The 20,147-nt window shown below is 42.6% G+C and overlaps 1 pseudogene; it reads left to right on the top strand.

The window, feature by feature from the left end:
• The first annotated feature begins 17,099 nt into the window (after positions 1 to 17,099).
• LOC133093077 (histone H2A.N-like) lies at positions 17,100 to 19,736 on the top strand (annotated as a pseudogene).
• Positions 19,737 to 20,147: the final 411 nt, after the last annotated feature.

The following is a 20,147-nucleotide window of genomic DNA, read 5'->3' as shown; positions in this document are numbered from 1 at the left end:
AAGCTACAATTCTAAAAAAGAAAAAAAAGAAAAAGCTTATAACGGATATAATTTCCTGTCTCTTTCTTTAAATATTATTTTCTACATAAGCACGGGGTTGCCTACTCTTCTCATCTCGCTGCTTCCAAAGGAAGGAAAACAGGGATGTAAGGGCATTTGTTTCATAAACGTCCACTAGAATTAGCAAATTTTCTTGGGAGGAGGGCATGGGGGGATGGAGGGAAGTAAAAGGCTAATGGGAGATATCCTCTTTGGAAGGGGCTACAGAAATGGGGTGAGGAAGGAAGAGTGAAGTTTCTGCAGCTAAAGGACTACATTCATCTTTTTATCTCAAAATGTTCTAGAATATTATTAATGGAATTATACTACCATCAGCTATCAATATATGTCTCAATCCCCAATTCTCTGAACACATGTGAGTTAGGACTCTTGCTGTGATGAGTGGCAAAAAAAAGCACCTAATGGGAATATATTGTCCATAATATCTGGAAAGTCCAGGAGTGAGATGGCTTCAGGCGTGGCTGGATCTGGGCACTTAGTACGTCAGGATGAGCCTCTTTTCATCCCTCTGTGCAGATTTCCCTTTGTACAAATTTCTTTCAGGTGGACTTCATGCTCACATAGCCTTTCCTCCTATGGTGGCCCCTGGTAGCTCCAAGATTAGCCTTCTAGCTCCAAACCAGTGGAAAGAGAGTTTCTCTTCCCCAACAGTTCCAGTGAAAATCCTGAGCCTACTCCTCACTGGCCCAAATTGAGTCAGGTACCCATTTCTGAGCCAGTCACGGTGCCAGGGAGGACAGATATGCTAATTAGCTTAATCCTCTGAAATCCTGGAACTGGGTGGAGGACAGAGGGATAACGAGCCCCATCTAAACTGGACCAAGGGTTGAGTCAGGAATGGTTCCTCAAAGAATATTCTAAGTCTTGCTACTATAAGAAGTGGGAGGAACAGCAAGCAAGCAAAAGAACAAATGCCCATAGCAACGGTTCAGTCTGAAAGCACATCCATTTTTGATTCAGCAACAAGTCTCCTGAACGGAGAGGAAGCTCAGCACGATTTGGCCAGGTCGTGCAAGACCATCTCCTAAGGGGCCAGATGAACCACTGCATCTCCGGATGGTTCCCGTGGGACTGGGGAAATAATTCATCTACCAGCTGTCTCCTCCCACTATCAAAATGGGATGGACGCCCCTCTGGCAGGTTGTACACGCCTGGCCACAGAGTAGCTCTGGGGGTGTCTCTTGCTTCGGGAGCAAAAGCAATCCCCCAAGTGGAGAAAGTTCTCTTCACTCCCACAGCTGGGCACAGCCCATCTAGGCTGGGTGACCGACCAGGTGGCGAGTGGGGTGAAACAAATGGCCCAGGCCCTGGGCAGACAACCGGGGTTAGAGGATCTGCAATGATCTGATACAGGGCTCCTCCAGCCAACAAGTTCTATGGCTGTCTGGAGAAGGGGCACCAATTCCAAAGAGAATCGGGAAGCTCCACAAACAGCCAAACCTATATTTCACTGTACCATGAATTTGGATGCATACAGGCTTTTAATTTGATATAAACTGATCATGTAAATTGTCCACTTGGCTACATTTCCTAAGAGTAGCTGAAAGAACTCAATAGACCATTGATTTAATTAAATGATATTAGTTGTTCTTACAAGGCCAAATTTATTTTTCCATATAAATATCTAGCTGAAGATTTTGTAGAAGCCAAGAGAAATTTTTATTTTTTCCATACAAAACCTCACTTTGGTGCACACATGTTTGGAATCAATACACGTGAAAAGTGAAGTCAGATGATGTGGCATGAAAACTCTTCTTTTTTAGGATAGACTGAAACCGTCATCTTTATTTTCATTTGACTTGTTTGCACTAATTGCAATGAGGGAGGGCAGATGTATATAGAGTAAACCATCTTCAAGTTAGAAAGTTTGAAAATTCCTGTGCCCACAAATCCCAACAGATACAGAGACATGAAAAACATCCCTCAGTTTTACCCTGAATCCCACAAAGATGCTGCAGTTTTTTGTGTTGTAGATATGCAGGTTTATTTGAATTCTAAGGATTTTATAGTTTTCTGTATGGGCATCTTTAGCCTCGAAGAGAGCTTTGAGGATTTCTTTCCATTACCTGGAATCAAAGCCAAATAGGGTCTTTATAACAATAAATTATTTCAAAAGATGAAGAACCCAAAACCAAGGATCATTCATTGGTACGTGAGCTGCTTTGTGAGAATCCAATTGCACGTTTCAGGAAGTTCACCTTCATTTTCTCCAGTACTTTGGAACAAATAGCACTCATCATTTATTCTCCACTCCAGAATCCCAGCAGCCTTCCCAGAGGATGGGCTGGGTGTTGGTGCTGCCTTCCGGAATTCTCCACTGCCACAATGGAGTATATAATAACAGCCCACCACGTAATGAACACCTACTCAAAGTCAGGAATCATACTAGATCCTCTGTATTATACCTTTAATCCTCCAAGTAAACGCACAAAGTAGGTGTTAGTATCCTTATTTGACAATGAGGAAATGGAGGCTCAGTGTGAATAAGCAATTCATCCAACATCACACAGAGGACAAGCGTCGGAGCACATAGGGTCCCAAGATCCGTATCCTTTTTACAACCTGCACTATTAAGACCAGCATAGACTTAGCTCCTGAAGAAAGAGCAAAGGCAACTCTGCTCTGGAAATGTTTACCATTCCCCTTCCAAAGAAGCTCCCCTACCCTAACGCAAAAAGCACGCACATCCTGAAGAACGGCCACCTGGCCTCTCATTAGGTGTTGTCTATTGCAAAATCACTCATTGGCGTTGCAACACTGAAGAGTAATTTCTCTTGGCAGGACCTGTTTATAACCCAGCTGACTTCTAGAGGTGTCAGTCTAACAGGAGGACATTTTGTTTGGCTAAGCATTTGGGGGTCCGAGTGACCAGTTAAGTTTGGGGAGAGCCAAAGTGTTCTGCATAATGAAAGGAGAATTTACAGCAATGGAGGTTGAGGGGCTACAGAGAGGACACAGAGAAACACTTAAGATTCAAGATGGGACATCACGCGACAACTCCCTCAGCTTTAGATAATCAACTTAAAATTGTCAAATGCATGGTGCGGGTGAATTTCTTTTAGAAACAAATGAAAAGGGACATTCAGTTACCATCTTGATATGAAACAACAGAACCCCAGATCAAAGGGGATCTTGATAATACATTATCCCAGAATTCATGGGGGTTCCTTTATCCAGTTTCAAAAATACTGAAAGAACAGTTTTTTAATGCAATTTCACCTAGCTCTGAAGACAGGGCTCTAGCTGACATCTGGAAGATACATTTATTTAAGGCTGCACATACACAGGAGGATAAGTCACTAAATTGAAGGTCCTCGTGGAACTTTCCACAGGAAAGCAATAAAAGCCTCTTTTATCCAACTTTCACTCTTACCTGCAATTAAAGGAAGACAGCAAAAGTCTTAAACCAAATATTAGCAAGCTAACCCAGATACATCAGGGAGAAAATTTTTACAATACTGGCAACATCTGGGGCTTCCCTGGTGGTGCACTGGTTAAGAATCTGCCTGCCAATGCAGGGGACGCGGGTTCGAGCCCTGGTCTAGGAAGATCCCACATGCTGCGGAGCAACTAAGCCTATGCGCCACAACTACTGAGCCTGCACTCTAGAGCCCGCATGCCACAACTACTGAGCCCGCGAGCCACAACCACTGAGCCCGGGCGCCTAGAGCCGGTGCTCCGCAACAAAGACGAGCCACCGCAATGAGAAGTCCGCGCACTGCAATGAAGAGTAGCCCCCGCTCACCGCAACTTAAGAAAACCCGCATGCAGCAACGAAGACCCAACGCAGCCAAAAATAAATAAATTAATTAGTTAATTAAACAAATATATATATTGGCAACGTCTGAAATGTCATGGGATTAGTATCAGGAATATACAGGTAGGTTTTCCAAATCAATAAGAAAAAGACATGAAATGCAATGGAAAAATAGAATAGTCACAGAAGGCGAAGCCCAACTGGCTAACAAGTATACAAAGAGATCCCCTACCTCACTAGTAATCGGAAATAGGAAAATCGACACCACTTTACCCACAGAAAATACCAAGTGTTAATAAGAATATGAGGAGAGGAGGACCTCATCTCCTGCTGAAAGTGTCCATTTTTCCTGTGGCCAGTGACTCCACACATAATTCCACTCCTGGGAACACACCCCAGACTCTCACACGGATCTACAGGCATTGTCATCCGAGCATCCCAGACTTTGCAGTACCAGGGAGTTCAGGCTAGGGAAGAGGAGAAGAATACTGGGTGGAGGGCTTCCTACCATGGAAATCACCATAGCATCAGCAACATTGAACCAGACCTGCAGACAGAAACCCGTATGAAACAAGACAGCACCATACCACTGGGGTAAACTACAAACACATGCAAAGGAACTCCATATTTTTACGGGGAATCATATGTAACCAAGGACATATATCAAGCACATTAGACTGGGTGCCTACGTGGAAGACATGAGGAGAGAAAAAGAAATAAAGCAGGAGAAGGGTCACAACAGGCTGGTGATTCTAACCATCATGAAATGAGAAGGATGCTAATCTCAAGTCCTGCACCTGAGGTCCCCCTCCCCGAAAATGCCAGGCTTTACTTATCTCTTCCCTATCTCTTCCCTGAGTCACCCCTCTTACAGTATTTCCTAGGTGCTGATGGGCATTAAATGATGAATCCTGGTGAGGCACACAACCCATGGCTTCAGAACCCGGGAGATGAAAGCAGAGCTAGCCTGGAGACGACTAGGGGAAGAAAAGAGAGAAAGGGGTAAAGGTCCTGCTTAATAAATGGTCTTCCAGCTGCCAAGCCTATTTTCCAGCGAACTCTAATGTGAAACTCCAAAACGTGAGAAAGAGACAAGGCTCTGGTTAAACAGCTCTGTCCATTCAGCCATCCCAAATCCCCAAAGCAAATCTGTCTCTAAGGATTCCCTAAATCTGCATCAAATTTCCGGAAACCTCTGATCTAGAAACCCTTGCATTCATAAGCCAAGTCTGGAGTGACGAATGGCAGGGTCAACTTTATTTAAAGGGCCAGGGTAGAGCCACTAATTCTCCTTAACATGAAGCAACAGTCTACAGAGAGACAGGCCTGGACCTAAGGATAAGCCTCCTGGGATAGGAATGGGAAACCTGAGAGATGGTCTCTTGTGGCCACTGCTTCTGCTCTATCCTTTTAAACCAAAATTAACACACCTCTTAAATTTTTATGAGTCTGGAACTGAATATTCTATTTGTTTGTGCCACGTAAGCAGGTTAAGCAAATTTAAACTAAACTATTTCTGTTTCTTTTGAGTTCCTCTAATTCGGAGGGCTTATGAGCCGGGAACCAAACCATTTCAAACGGGGAGATGATCCAAACGGAGAACAGTTAGCCTGCAGAAGACTTGAGACAGCATTCTAGCTCGCATGCAAGACACCTGCCAGGTAGAACAGGAAATCAACTTGTTCTGCGTTGCTTCCAAAGAGCGCAGCCAGAATGAATGAATGGAAATCACTCAGAAGTTAATATTGGCCCAGAAGAAGAAAGAATGATGTCACAGTTGAACTGTCTAAAGTAGAAATGGAGAGGACGCCATCACTCAATGGGTTCAAGCCAAAACTACACTCTCATCTGATAATGAGGCAGCGCGAAGACTAGAAGAGTCAAAGCCAGTGACCTCTCAGACCTCTGCTCCAGCCCCAGGCCACATCATGACAGCGTCTTAGAGGGTCTGCTCCTCACACCTGCTCAGTTTTTAAGCTGTCCTTAAAACTATACTTTAGGTTCTCCGCAAGGAAACACGTGGGATGAACCTCAGTTAGACGTGACTTCTGGTGCCACTTACTTTGAATGTATAATCATCCCCTGCAAAAGCAGATGAGCCAGTAAAATAAAGTCTACCATCTGTCTCTCCATGTTTTTTTTCAACAATCATCCTACTAGCTCCGGAGAAAACCTTCTCTGTGCAGCCACGAATCAGTCAGGCTGATTTGAAACGATCACCAGAGAGAATAATGTGCCAGAATCAAAGAGCAACTCTAAAGTGAGAAAAAATACAGCAAATAAATTCTAGGATCGCCTGACACACTGGGAACATTATGTTGCCAGGGGTTCATCATAATTATGTTGAATAAAACAGTCATTATTAAGCATCTCTGTCAAAACATAAATCTTGATTTAACTGCATCTGGTTGAGACTCTGCACATTGGTTGTTTGCCCAGGCACGAATTTACCTTGACCAAAATTAGTCTTAATCAGCTTGGCTTGAGTAATAATGTGGCCAAAAACCATAGCCAGTAGACAGCTTGAGAGGCTTCTCCAGCAATTCACAGATTAGAGAAGAGCAGAACTTTGAAAAATTACTTTGCAAGGAGTTGACACCTCTCCTGCATCTCAGAACACCATGACTCAGTCCAAGCAGTGTTAGCAAAAGCCATGGTTGTCCCCTGCGGAAAGGTTTCCAGGGAGTGAAAAGTGCACGATAGACAGAGTCAGGGCAGGAGGTCTGGACTATGTTGAAGATCTGCTGTTGGCACTGTTTCTTCTGCGTGCTGCCTTGTGAGATTCAGAGCTAAGAAGATGGCTTATTTTAAACGTCTGTCAAAAGCGGTCATGATTAGAGTCTGACCACTCCAAATCACGGTGGATTACAAGCAAGACTAAAAATGTGCTGGTGCAACTTTTTCCTTCAAAAAAGCAATTACGAGTCACATGTTTACAAGGATGGGTGACATCTAGTTTGTCACAAAAACATTTCAATTGCAATCAGCCTCATCTTTCCCAGGAATCCCTTCATTTCACATCCAAGGGCTGGCTTCTTTGTCTCCAGAAATGAGACCACACTCTCTCCCTGAAAACATGCACAGATATATCTCACACAGACGGGGAAACTGGGGCGGGAGGAGCGAACAAGCAGCACCACAATTCCAAAAGTATGGTGTCTGTGGCATATAAATATAAAACTGCTGACCCCAGACATTCAAAGAATGTCTATTCTGGACTTCCCTGGCAGTCAGTCCAGTGGTCAAGACTCCGCGCTTCCACTGCAGGGGGCGCGGTTCGATCCCTGGTCGGGGAAAATCCCGCATGCCGCAGGATGCAGCCAAAAAAAAAAAAAGAAGAAAAGAAAGTCTATTCTTAACTTGAACCCAAGTATCCCTGGGGTTGCTGAGGACATAGTTTCAGAAGTAAACAAATTTTTATTTTAAAAAGTTTTCATTTCTGGTTTCATTCCAAAAGTAATTTTAAAACTTCTCATAGGGGCTTCCCTGGTGGTGCAGTGATTAAGAACCAGAACCCGCCTGCCAGTGCAGGGGACACGGGTTCGAGCCCTGGTCCAGGAAGATCCCACATGCCGCGGAGCAACTAAGCCCGTGCACCACAACTACTGAGCCTGCGCTCTAGAGCCCATGAGCCACAACTACCGAGCCCACGAGCCACTACTGGCCTGCACTCTAGAGCCCATGAGCCACAACTACTGAGCCTGCACTCTAGAGCCCACGAGCCACAACTACTGAGCCAGTGCACCACAACTACTGAGCCCACGTGCCTAGAGCCCGTGCTCTGCAACAAGAGAAGCCACCACAATGAGAAGCCCACGCACTGCAACGAAGAGTAGCCCCCACTCGCCGCAACTAGAGAAAGCCTGCGCAAAGCAATGAAGACCCAATGCAGCCAGAAATAAATAAATAAATAAATTTAAAAAAAGAAAACTTCTCATAAAGCATAGTTTTGATCATCCAGATCAGCTCAAAACCAAATAAGAAGTTTCAATTATTCATTTGCATTCATGTTTATAATACCTTTGATGTCAGGTAATAATACTTTGTTGCAAGATAATTAGGACCAAAAAAAAGCAGACTTACTACGTAAATGATGCAGTCACAACAAAACCCATAGCATCATGGCTTACTGGCCGGTGAAGGGTTTGGCAGTGGTCAAGGAAAAAAAAGTAGTGGGCAATGTCAGTTACTGCGATTGAGGATAGAGCCCAGGCTTCCCAGATCTGGGGCAGGTGAGAAGGATCAGAGAGGTATTTGGCACATATACAGGTAAATTTCTTAAAAGAAAATGCATCGCAGTCTTAATTGTATTTTTCCATTAATTATTAAAAGCAAAGCGGTTGCTTTGTCAGTGAAGGGATGGAAGATATTTGCAATCATTTCCCCGAGGTGTCTTTATTCCACCTTGATGATGGATAGCTTGTGCCATAGGTGAGGTAATCTAAAACAAGGCAGATTTTCTTGCCTGAGGCTAAAAAACATTTCCTTGATTGTTGAAGGGAGACCAGAAATGAAATGCGTTCAGACTCTGATGGATCCTGAGAAGAAATCCTGCACCTGTCCCATCTAGGAGCCCAAAGTAGGAACAGAAACTGCAGTTAAGTTTGGGGCAGTCAGAGCAGAGAGGACTTGGCCTCCCATTCTTGAACGAAGGCGATGAAGTCAGCAAGACCCCACAGGAGAAATGGATGTGTGTGGACGAGTTCCCCAAGCCTAAAAGTAACAAAGAAGTGGCTGGACAATTTTGTAAGGTTGAGAGAGGCCCCAAAGTAGCCTGAGTTTAAATAATGCCGCCACAAAATTTCCCGTAGCCCGATGTGACATAGGAGCAGTAGAATTATCACTGGCACAGTGTACCTAAGAATGGCACAGAAACCAGCTGAGAGTGAGGGAGAGAGATTGACTGGAAACAGCTTGGAATGAGGGTCCCTGCTGGGCCTGCGTGGACCAGCAATGGAGCACTGGAGGCCTCAGCTGACTATGGACTGAGGGCAACACAGACCAGCTGCCCCACCCAGGACTTGACACCATAATGGACTTATTCTCCAGTGTTATCCGGCATCGGGATTACCCAGAGAGCTTGCTAATGCACACATTTAGGGGCCCCGCCCCCCGAGTTCCTGATTCAGCAGGTCTGGGATGGGGACTGAGAATCTGCGTTTCTAACACGTTCTCAGGTCACGCTGATGTGGCCTCGGGACCACACTTGGAAAATCACTGCTAGGATGCACCCGAACCCCCTAACTTATGTGAAACCCAGATATAAGTGGGAACTCCCAGAGCTCATACAATGTGTATACGTATAGGAAGATACTGACATTTCTCATACACCTGGACATGGGAACTAAGATTTGTATCCATCAAAGAGATACGGGCAAATAGTTTCCTAAATCTCTACTTGGTTATTTTCTCCTCTGGAAAGCATCAATTCCTATTCTATTGCAGTACTGAATAGAATTCTTAAATATACCCAGTAATATGTTAGTGATTTATTTCTTCAACACTTAATGAAATCAAGGTCATTGGTGTTGGAACCCACTGTCTAAAGTATTCTAAATAAATTATAGACAGGATAGCAATGATTATATTTTTTAATAGATCTTTATTGGAGTATAATTTCTTCACAATACTGTGTTAGTTTCTGTTGTACAACAAAGTGAATCAGCCATATGCATACATATATCCCCATATCCCCTCCCTCGAGTCTCTTCCCACCCTCCCTATCCCACCCCTCAAGGTCATCGTGAAACATCGAGCTGATCTCCCTGTGCTATGCTGCTGTTTCCCACTAGCTATCTATTTTATATTTGGTAGTGTATATATGTCCATGCTACTCACTTCACCCCAGCTTCCCCCTCCACCCACTGGGTCCTCAAGTCCATTCTCTATGTCTCTGTCTTTATTCCTGCCCTGCCACTAGGTTCATCAGTACCATTTTTTTTTTTAGGATTCCATATATATGTGTTAGCATACGGTATTTGTTTTTCTCTTTCTGACCTACTTCACTCTGTGTGACAGACTCTAGGTCCATCCACTTCACTACAAATAACTCAATTTCATTCCTTTTTATGGCTGAGTAATATTCTATTGTATGTATGTGATATATGCCACATCTTCTTTATGCATTCATCTGTCAATGGACATTTAGGTTGCTTCCATGTCCTGGCTATTGTAAATAGTGCTGCAATGAACACTGTGGTGCATGTCTCTTTTTGAATTACGGTTTTCTGAGGGTATATGCCCAGGAGTGGGATTGCTGGGTCATACGGTAGTTCTATTTTTAGTTTCTTAAGGAACCTCCATACTGTTCTCTATAGCGGTTGTATCAGTTTACATACCCCCAACAGTGCAGGAGGGTTCCCTTTTCACCACACCCTTTCCAGCATTTATTGGTTCTAGATTTTTGATGATGGCCATTCTGACCGGTGTGAGGTGATAGCTCATTGTAGTTTTGATTTTCATTTCTCTAATAATTAGTGATGTTGAGCATCTTTTCATGTACCTCTTGGCCATCTGTATGTCTTCTTTGGTGAAATGTCTATTTAGGTCTTCCACCCATTTTTTAACTGGATTGTTTGTTTTTTTTGATATTGAGTTCCATGAGCTGTTTGTATATTTTGGAGATTAATCCTTTGTCCGTTGTTTCATTTGCAAATATTTTCTCCCATTCAGAGGGTTGTCTTTTTGTCTTGTTTATGGTTTCCTTTGCTGTGCAAAAGCTTTTAAGTTTCATTAGGTCCGGTTTGCTTATTTTTGTTTTTATTTCCATTACTCTAGGTGTCAAAAAAGACTTGCTGTGGCTTATGTCAAAGAGTGTTTTTCCTATGTTTTCCTCTACGAGTTTTATAGTGTCTGGTCTTACATTTAGGTTTTTAATCCATTTGGAGTTTATTTTTGTGTATGGTGTTAGGGAGTGTTCTAATTTCATTCTTTTACAGGTAGCTGTCCAGTTTTCCCAGCACCACTTATTGAAGAGGCTGTCTTTTCTCCATTGTATGTTCTTGCCTCCTTTGTCATAAATTAGGTGGCCATATGTGGGTGGATTTATCTCTGGGCTTTCTATCCTGTACCATTGATCTATATTTCTGTTTTTGTGGCAGTACCATACTGTCTTGATTACTGTAGCTTTGTAGTATAGTCTGGGAGCCTGATTCCTCCAGCTCCATTTTTCTTTCTCAAGATTGCTTTGGCTATTCAGGGTCTTTTGTGTTTCCATATGAATTGTAAAATTTTTTGTTCTAATTCTGTGAAGAATGCCATTGGTAGTTTGATAGGGATTGCACTGAATCTGTAGATTACTTTGGGTAGTATAGTCATTTTCACAATATTGATTCTTCTAATCCAAGAACATGGTATATTTCTCCATCTGTTTATGTCATCTTTGATTTCTTTCATCAGTGTTTTATAGTTTTCTGAGTACAAGTCTTTCGCCTCTTTAGGTAGGTTTATTGCTAGGTATTTTATTCTTTTTGTTGCGATGGTAAATGGGATTGTTTCCTTAATTTCTCTTTCTGATTTTTCGTTGTTAGTGTATAGGAATGCCAAAGATTTCTGTGCATTAATTTTGTATCCTGCAACCTTACCAAATTCATTGATTAGTTCTAATAGCTTTCTGGTGGCATCTTTAGGATTTTCTATGTATAGTATCATGTCATCTGCAAACAGTGACAGTTTTACTTTTTCTTTTCCAATTTGTATTCCTTTTCTTTCTTTTTCTTCTCTGATTGCCATGGCTAGGACTTCCATAACTATGTTGAATAAGAGTGGCGAGAGTGGACATCCTTGTCTTGTTCCTGATCTTAGTGGAAATGCTTTCAGTTTTTCACCATTGAGTATGATGTTTGCTGTAGGTCTGTCATATATGGCCTTTTTTATGTTGAGGTAGGCTCCCTCTATGCCCATTTTCTGGAGAGTTTTTATTATAAATGGGTGTTGAATTTTGTTAAAAGCTTTTTCTGCATCTATTGAGATGATCACATGGTTTTTATTCCTTAATTTGTTAATATGGTGTATCACATCAATTGATTTATGCATATTGAAGAATCCTTGCATCCCTGGGATAAATCCCCCTTGATCATGGTGTATGGTCCTTTTAATATGTTGTTGGATTCTGTTTCATAGTATTTTGTTCAGGATTTTTGCATTTATGTTCATCAGTGATATTGGTCTATAATTTTCTTTTTTGTGGTATCTTTTTCTGGTTTTGGTATCAGGGTGGTGGTGGCTTTGTAGAATGAGTTTGGGAGTGTTCCTTCCTCTGCAATTTTTTGGAAGAGTTTGAGAAGGATGGGTGTTAGCTCTTCTCTAAACGTTTGATAGAATTCACCTGTGAAGCCATCTGGTCCTGGACTTTTGTTTGTTGAAAGATTTTTAATTACAGTTTCAATTTCATTACTTGTGATAGGTCTGTTTATATTTTCTAATTCTTCCTGGTTCAGTCTTGGAAAATTGGATCTTTCCAAGAATTTGTCCATTTCTTCGTGGTTGTCCATTTTACTGGCATATGGTTGTTTGTAGTAGTCTCTTATAATCCTTTGTATTTCTGCAGTGTCAGTTGTGATTTCTCCTTTTTTATTTCTAATTTTATTGATTTCTGTCCTCTCTCTTGTTTTTCTTGATGAGTCTGGCTAAGGGTTTATCAATATTTTTTATCTTCTCAAAGAATAAGCTTTTAGTTTTCCTGATCTTTGTTATTGTTTTCTTTGTTTCTATTTATTTCTGCTCTGATCTTTATGATTTCTTTCCTTCTACTGACTTGGGTTTTCTTTGTTCTTCTTTCTCTAGTTGCTTTAGGTGTAGGGTTAGATTGTTTATTTGAGATTTTTCTTGTTTCTTTAGGTGAGATTGAATTGCTATCAATTTCCCTCTTAGAACTGATTTTGCTGCATCCTATAGGTTTTGGGTCATTGTGTTTTCATTGCCATTTGTTTCTATGTATTTTTTTATTTCTTCTTTGATTTCTTCAGTGATCTCTTGGTTATTTAGTAGTGCACTGTTTAGCCTCCGTGTATTTGTAGTTTTTACAGTTTTCTTCCTGTAACTGATTTCCAATCTCATAGTGTTGTGGTCAGAAAAGATGCTTGATACAATTTCAATTTTCTTAAATTTTCCGAGGCTTGATTTGTGACCCAAGATGTGATCTATCCTGGAGAATGTTCGGTGTGCACTTGAGAAGAAAGTGTATTCTGCCACTTTTGGGTGGAATGTTCTATAAATATCAATTAAATCTATCTGGTCTAACAATGTTCATTGCAGCACTATTTACAATAGCCAGGACATGGAAGCAACATTAAGTGTCCATCTACAGATGAATGGATAAAGAAGATGTGACACATATATACAATGGAATATTACTCAGCCATAAAAAGAAATGAAATTGAGTTATTTGCAGTGAGGTGGATGGACCTAGAGACTCTCCTACAGAGTGAAGTCAGAAAGAGAAAAACAAATACCATATGCTAACACATATATATGGAATCTAAAAAAAAAAAAAGGTTCTTCAGAACCTAGCAGCAGGACAGGAATAAAGACGCAGATGTAGAGAATGGACTTGAGGACACAGGGAGGGGGAAAGGTAAGCTGGGACGAAGTGAGAGAGTGGCATGGACATACATACACTACCAAATGTAAAATAGATAGCTAATGGGAAGAAGTCGCATGGCACAGGGAGATCAGCTCAGTGCTTTGTGTCCACCTAGAGGGGTGGGATAGGGAGGGTGGGAGGGAGATGCAAGAAGGAGGAGAGATGGGAATCTATGTATATGTATAGTTGATTCACTTTGTTATACAGCAGAAACTAACACACCATTGTAAAGCAATTATACTCCAATAAAGATGTTAAAAATAATCTATCTGGTCTATTGTGTCATTTAAAGCCTGTGTTTCCTTATCTATTTTCTGTCTGGATGATCTGTCCATTGGTGTAAGTGGGGTGTTAAAGTCCCCTACTATTATTGTGTTACTGTCGATTTCCCCTTCCATGGTTGTTAGCACTTGCCTTATGTATTGAGGTGCTCCTATGTTGGGTGCATAAACATTTATAATTGTTATATCTTCTTCTATGGTTGATCCCTTGATCATTATGTAGTGTCCTTCCTTATCTCTTGTAACAGTCTTTATTTTAAGGTCTATTTTATCTGATACGAGTATTGCTACTCCAGCTGTCTTTTGATTTCCATTTGCATGGAGTATCTTTTTCCATCCCCTCACTTTCAGTCTGTATGTGTCCCTAGGTCTGAAGTGGATCTCTTGTAGACAGCATATATATGGGTCTTGTCTTTGTATCCATTCAGCCAGTCTGTGTCTTTGGTTGGGGCATTTAGTCCGTTTACATTCAAGGTTATTATTGATATGTATGTTCCTATTACCATTTTCTTAATTGTTTTGGATTTGTTTTTGTGGGTCTTTTTCTTCTCTTGTGTTTCTCATCTAGAGAAGTTTCTTTAGTATTTGTTGTAAAGCTGGTTTGGTGGTGCTGAATTCTCTTAGCTTTTGCTTGTCTGAAAAGCTTTTGCTTTCTCCGTCGAATCTGAATGAGATCCTTGCTGGGTAGAGTAATCTTGGTTGTAGGTTTTTCTCTTTCATCACTTTAAATATATCCTGCCACTCCCTTCTGGCCTACAGAGTTTCCACTGAAAAATCAGCTGATAACTTAATGGGGATTCCTTTGTACTTTTTGGTTTTCCCTTGCTGCTTTTAATATTTTTTCTTTGAATTTAATTTTTGTTAGTTTGATTAATATGTGTCTTGGTGTGTTTCTCCTAGGGTTTATCCTGTATGGGACTCTCTGTGCTTCCTGGACTTGGGTGACTATTTCCTTTCCCATGTTAGGGAAGTTTTCCACTATAATCTCTTCAAATATTTTCTCAGTCCCTTTCTTTTTCTCTTCTTCTTCTGGGACCCCTATAATTCAAATGTTGGTGCATTTAGTGTTGTCCCAGAGGTCTCTGAGATTGTCTTCAATTCTTTTCATTCTTTTTTCTTTATTCTGTTCCTCAGCAGTTATTTCCACCATTTTGTCTTCCAGCTCACTTATTCGTTCTTCTGCCTGTTATCCTGTTTCTGATTCCTTCTATTGTATTTTTAATTTCAGTTATTGTGTTGTTCAACTCTGTTTGTTTCTTCTTTAGTTCTTCTAGACCTTTGTTAAACATTTCTTGTATTTTCTCAATCCGTGCCTCCATTCTATTTCCGAGATTCTGGATTATCTTTATTATCATTACTCTGAATTCTTTTTCAGGTAGATTACCTATTTCCTCTTCATTTATTTGGTCTTGTAGGTTTTTACCTTGCTCCTTCAACTGTGACGTATTTTTTTGCTGTCTCTTTTTTTTTCCTTTTTTTTATGAGTGGGATTGTGTTCTTGTCTTACTTGTTGTTTGGCCTGAGGCTTCTGACACTGGAGTTTGTAGGCCTCTGAGGGTGTAGGACCCAACATGAGAGCCAGGCAGACTTCCCCAGCCAATTGGGCAGGGGAAATGCTGGGTGTGCACCCCCCAGATCCGAGCCCCCAGGGTCCCTCCAGGTGTGGGAACCCCTCCCCCCTCTCAGCCACCCCTCAGGGCGCCGGTCCTGTCTGGCATCCATTTCTGCTCCCCCTTCAGTCCCCCCACATCCTACCGGTTCGCTCGGGGGTTCTTCCCATCTCCTTGGGCGCCGAGGTCCCCCACCAGCATCCAGCAGGTGCCCTAGTTGTGGGGAGACACGAACTCCACGTCTTCCCACTCAGCAATGATTCTTTTAAAATACATCGTATCAAGTCACCTCCCTGGTCAAAATTCCCCAGTGGCTCGCGTGTCACTCAAGTTCAGGCCACCCCACGGTGGCCTGCAAGGCTCTCCATGGCTCAGGGCCCCCCCCGCCCCCCCATCCTCTCTGCACCCCAGCTCACTCACACTGCCCAGCTACACCGACCCATCTCCTGTTCCTGGCAAAGCTGGAGGCCGTCCACACCGCAGGACCTGCGTGCACGTCCCTCTGCCCTGCCCACTCTTCCTCCAGGTCTCTACTCAAATATTATCACCTTCTCAGGGACGCCTTCTTCTTAACCGATAAAAAGGAGTTCCCTTCCCCTTCATTTCCCTTCACTCTCTTTCTACTTTAGTCCTTTTTTTTTTTTTTTTTGGCTTCACTGTGTGCAGCACGTGGGATCTTAGTTCCCCGACAAGGGATCGAAGCACACCCCCCTGCAATGGAAGCGGAAAGTCTTAACCACTGGACCTCCAGGAAAGTCCCTAGTCCAGTGTTTTTTTCTTCACTTATCATGACCTGACATATATATTTTAGGTTGTTTTTTTCTTCTTTGAAGTGTCTACTAGAATGTAATCACCATGAAAGAAGGAAATCTGCTTTGTTGACTGCTAGATCCCCGGGGCCTAAGAAGCGCCTGGCAAGTAACATCACTCAATGACTGTCGAATGAATGAACAGAAAGGCCCAGCAGACCAACGGGACCAAGAACCCTTCTGCCACAAATGCCCAAAGAGGCAGGAGGGAAATTGTCCACCCCAGGATACACCCCACCAGTTCCCTCTGCACGCCCAACTTCCCCTCCTCTCACCCCCATGCCCTACCCACCAGCACTAAGAAGAGGTACATAGTTGCTATCTGCAGCAGCAAAGGAGGCAACAAGGCAAGGGAGAGGCACAGGGAAAGCCAGGGGCAAGGAGAGAAGCCCTCCTTCTCCATGCCAGGTAACCCCCTCGGGTGAAGATACAAGAATGGCCTGTGATCCTGTGGCCCAGGGACAAGCACGGTCCACATCTGGTGCATAAACGTCCTTCCAGACATTCATATGTGCAGAGATACACAAGCATATTAATCACTTTTCAACACTCAGGGTAGACTTGACTCCAGACAAAGATCTCTAGGGGATAATCCCAAAGGACTGTAAAATCCAAAGATCAGCTCAACAGAAGAGACGGGCAGAGGGCAGATGGAGAGGCTTACACTTGAACAATAGTTTCCCTAAGCTTTCCGGAAGCTGAGAGTTTCTCTGCTCCAAGGTCAACAAACATAATTGTTTTGGTTAAGTGTTGTGTTTAGGTAAGTGATGTCAAAAGGGTCAAACATGTTTTCATTCTCAACGTTTATCAGAAACATGAAGTGCCACAATGTAGCACTCAATTGTCACCGTCTTCCTGGAGACCTTTGAGAACTTAATGAGTTCGTCCTTTTACACTAGGAGAGAGTTCAAACTGAAAGAACCTTTCCGACGAATCACATTAAAATTTACTCCAGACGGCCAGCGCTCTGAGCTAGAAGAGTAAAGACAAGTCTTCCACATGCACTTCATTTGCTTACATAGCCTACGATTCCCTAAGAAGAAGCCCACAATTTATACCCCAGCCAAAGAGAAGGATGAGCGGGCCAGCTCCGCCTTTGGGAAGAAGAGGAGGAAGAAGAAGAAGGAGGCATATTTTAGTTGCATGGGGAAAATCCTAAAGCAAACCCACCCGGACTTCAGTGGGTGCTCCTGGATCTTGGATGCACTGGGAGCTCTGGAGGATTTGGTGGCTGGAACGGGTTAGCCTAGAGGCGGTTAGACTGTCCCTCTACATCCACAGAAGAGCCGTCACCAGCAGAGAGATCCTTGAGGCAGTCAAGCAGAGATGCTCTCTCAAGAGCTTGGGAATAAATGAAGTGAATCTGAATGGCCCTGTTGTTGAAAAGATTACACTTGTCAAACAAAATTGGATCCGCTGGAGGACTGAGCTGGAAGATGAAGTATCTGAGAAGTACCCACTGCAATGGTGGTCTTGGTGTGACACACCTGGTCTCTGGGTCTTGCATTTTTAGTCTTGGACTTAATTTGTGAAAAAAACAAAAAACAAAGGAAAGGCACTTTCAAAAAAAAAAATTTACTCCAAATGTCTTTTAGCTTTTGGACCTTAAATAAGAGATGAAGGTTTTTTCTGAATCAAAATGTATCTTCTTGCTTAATGCAATGATAAATTTCCACAGAAGCTGCCCAGATTATACTTCAATGAAACCAAAGATCCAGAGAGGTCACAAGGAAGAGATTGAAGTGACTTTCAATTTAAAGCGATTAGAGGTTCAGGAAAAGCAACGCTTCTGGATGTCAAAGTTGTCCAGACTCTCAAATCTTGACTTTGGAGATTTAGAACACCATTGTGCTAAGGGGCATGGAGGCATCCCCCTTCCAGCATGTTCCTTTCTAAACTTTTTCTCCCCCTTTCTCTTCATGCTCTGCACCTATTCCTACCACAGAGTAGATACAGAGAAGGTTTGTACTAAAAGTTATAAATGAACAGATGAATAAGTATCTCTACATGTCCATCAGAAATCCCACTACCTCCTGGTAAATTTTTTAATATCAAGTTTGCATTTGTTATCTTATTGATTCATAGTAAAAAGCAATGTGTGTGATTATTTTGCCAACAGCCTTCCCAGTAGACAGCAGCATATGGTAGGAAGATCATGGGTTTCTGAATATATATATATAAATTTGAGGCTTTACTACCTCTTGTGCCCTTGGACAAGTTGTTTGACTTTCTTTTGCCCCAAATGTCTTGTTTGTGAGATGGGAATACTAGCATGTATTTTGTGTTGGGAGAGACAATTCTCCACAACTAAAGAAACAATTCTTCCCCATTCTTGGCAGGTCAAGTTCTCACACTGCCATCTCTCTGGTTCTCTGCAGCCAGAAATGTTCTCTGCTTTTAAGGACCCGTGTGATCCCCTTGGCTCCACTGGGATAACCCAGGGCCATCTCCCCACCTCAAGGTCCTCAATCACATCTGCCACATAAAGGAACGTACTCACGTGTCTGGGAGGTGGGAATTAGGATCTAGACTAATTAAGACTTTGGGGAAGGACATTATTCTTCTGACCACACTCTACTTCTAGAAGCCTCCCAAGATTTGCTAATTCTCAAAATTGTTCAACTTGACCATTTCCCAGAAAGGTTACAATTTTTCTAAAGGTGAAAGTCTCTACCACAGTGAGAATGAACAGGGCCGAGTGACAGGGTGTCTTTAAATTTCTTCCAATTTCTACACATTATCAGAAAAAAAAATGATCAAAGGAATCCTCCTGGGATTTAAGGGAAGCTGCCGGGTGCCAGTAACCGTGGTGACGGAAATTCCAAGAAGAATGTGTATGTGAGAGCAGATGAAACCAAAGCCTTGGCCACACAGAGAACCTCTGGGAAGCAATGTGTTCTAGAAGAGTGGAGTTCGAAGCATCCAAACTGCCTTTTCAGGCAACAACAGGAACGTCTGAAATGACTCCTGTCCATGAGACTTTCTTAACAGTGTGAGATTCGGGGGCAATTAAAGTGATGTGACAATCATATCATGTGAGGTCCCTTATCTGAGAGATGGGAGCATTGGCAGGAGTAGGAAGAGAGTGTGTGTGCACCTTGTAGCTAAGGATCAAATTCACACCCACAGGAAAAGTCATTTATTCACAAATATTTATGAGCAGCTCTGTACGCAAACAAAAACAAAAAGCACTGTGCTAGGTGCTCCAGCCTTGAGGATGAATTAGTCAAGAAGCCTATCCTTAAGGAATTTGCACTCTACCATTGAAGGTGAGAAACAAATTATTCTGAGAGCATCGGGGGTGAACAGGAGTTCTGCAGAGCAGTGCTTCTCAAACTTTAACATGCCTGCATGTCTCCAGTTCAAATGTACATTCAACAGCACAAAATGGGGAGTAAGGCGGGTGGAAGGGGTGAGCACAGAGATAAGAGCCCTTGCACAGAGAGGACAGATCCAAGCCTGCCAGACCTGGGCCAATCCAATAGCCCATGCCCCACGCCTCAGCTTCTAAACTTAACAGACACAGGTGAAGAGACCAAGCAAGAAAACCAGAATATTCCCGGGCCGGAAGAACGTGACCAATCACTGCCAGACATGAGCCTGCCACCGCTGCTGCTGCACCCGGTCTGCATGTGATGGGTGTGCACGGATGAAGGCTCGCTCTCCCCACATCCCTCCATTCCCTCCCTCCCTCCCTCTCCCTCTTCCTCTCTCTCTTTCTCCTCCTTTCTCCCCTCCTCTCATTCTCCCCTCTCTCATTCTCCCCTCCTTTCTCCCCTCCTCTCATCTCATTCTAGCCGTGTACACACGGCTATATTTAAAATGGATAACCAACAAGGACCTACTGTATAGCACAGGGAACTCTGCTCAGTATTCTGTAACAACCTAATTGGGAAAAGAATTTGAAAAATAATAGATACATGTATATGTATAACTGAATCGCTTTGCTGTACACCTGAAACTAACACAACATTGTTAATCAACTATGCTCCAAAATAAAGTAAAAAGTTTAAAATAAAAGAATGTATGGGTTTTCAATGCATTAAC

This window comes from Eubalaena glacialis, chromosome 6 (genome assembly GCF_028564815.1).
Source record: "Eubalaena glacialis isolate mEubGla1 chromosome 6, mEubGla1.1.hap2.+ XY, whole genome shotgun sequence".
NCBI lineage: Eukaryota > Metazoa > Chordata > Mammalia > Artiodactyla > Balaenidae > Eubalaena > Eubalaena glacialis.
Note: the sequence above shows the minus strand (reverse complement) of the source record. Positions and strands in the feature narration are given on the sequence as shown.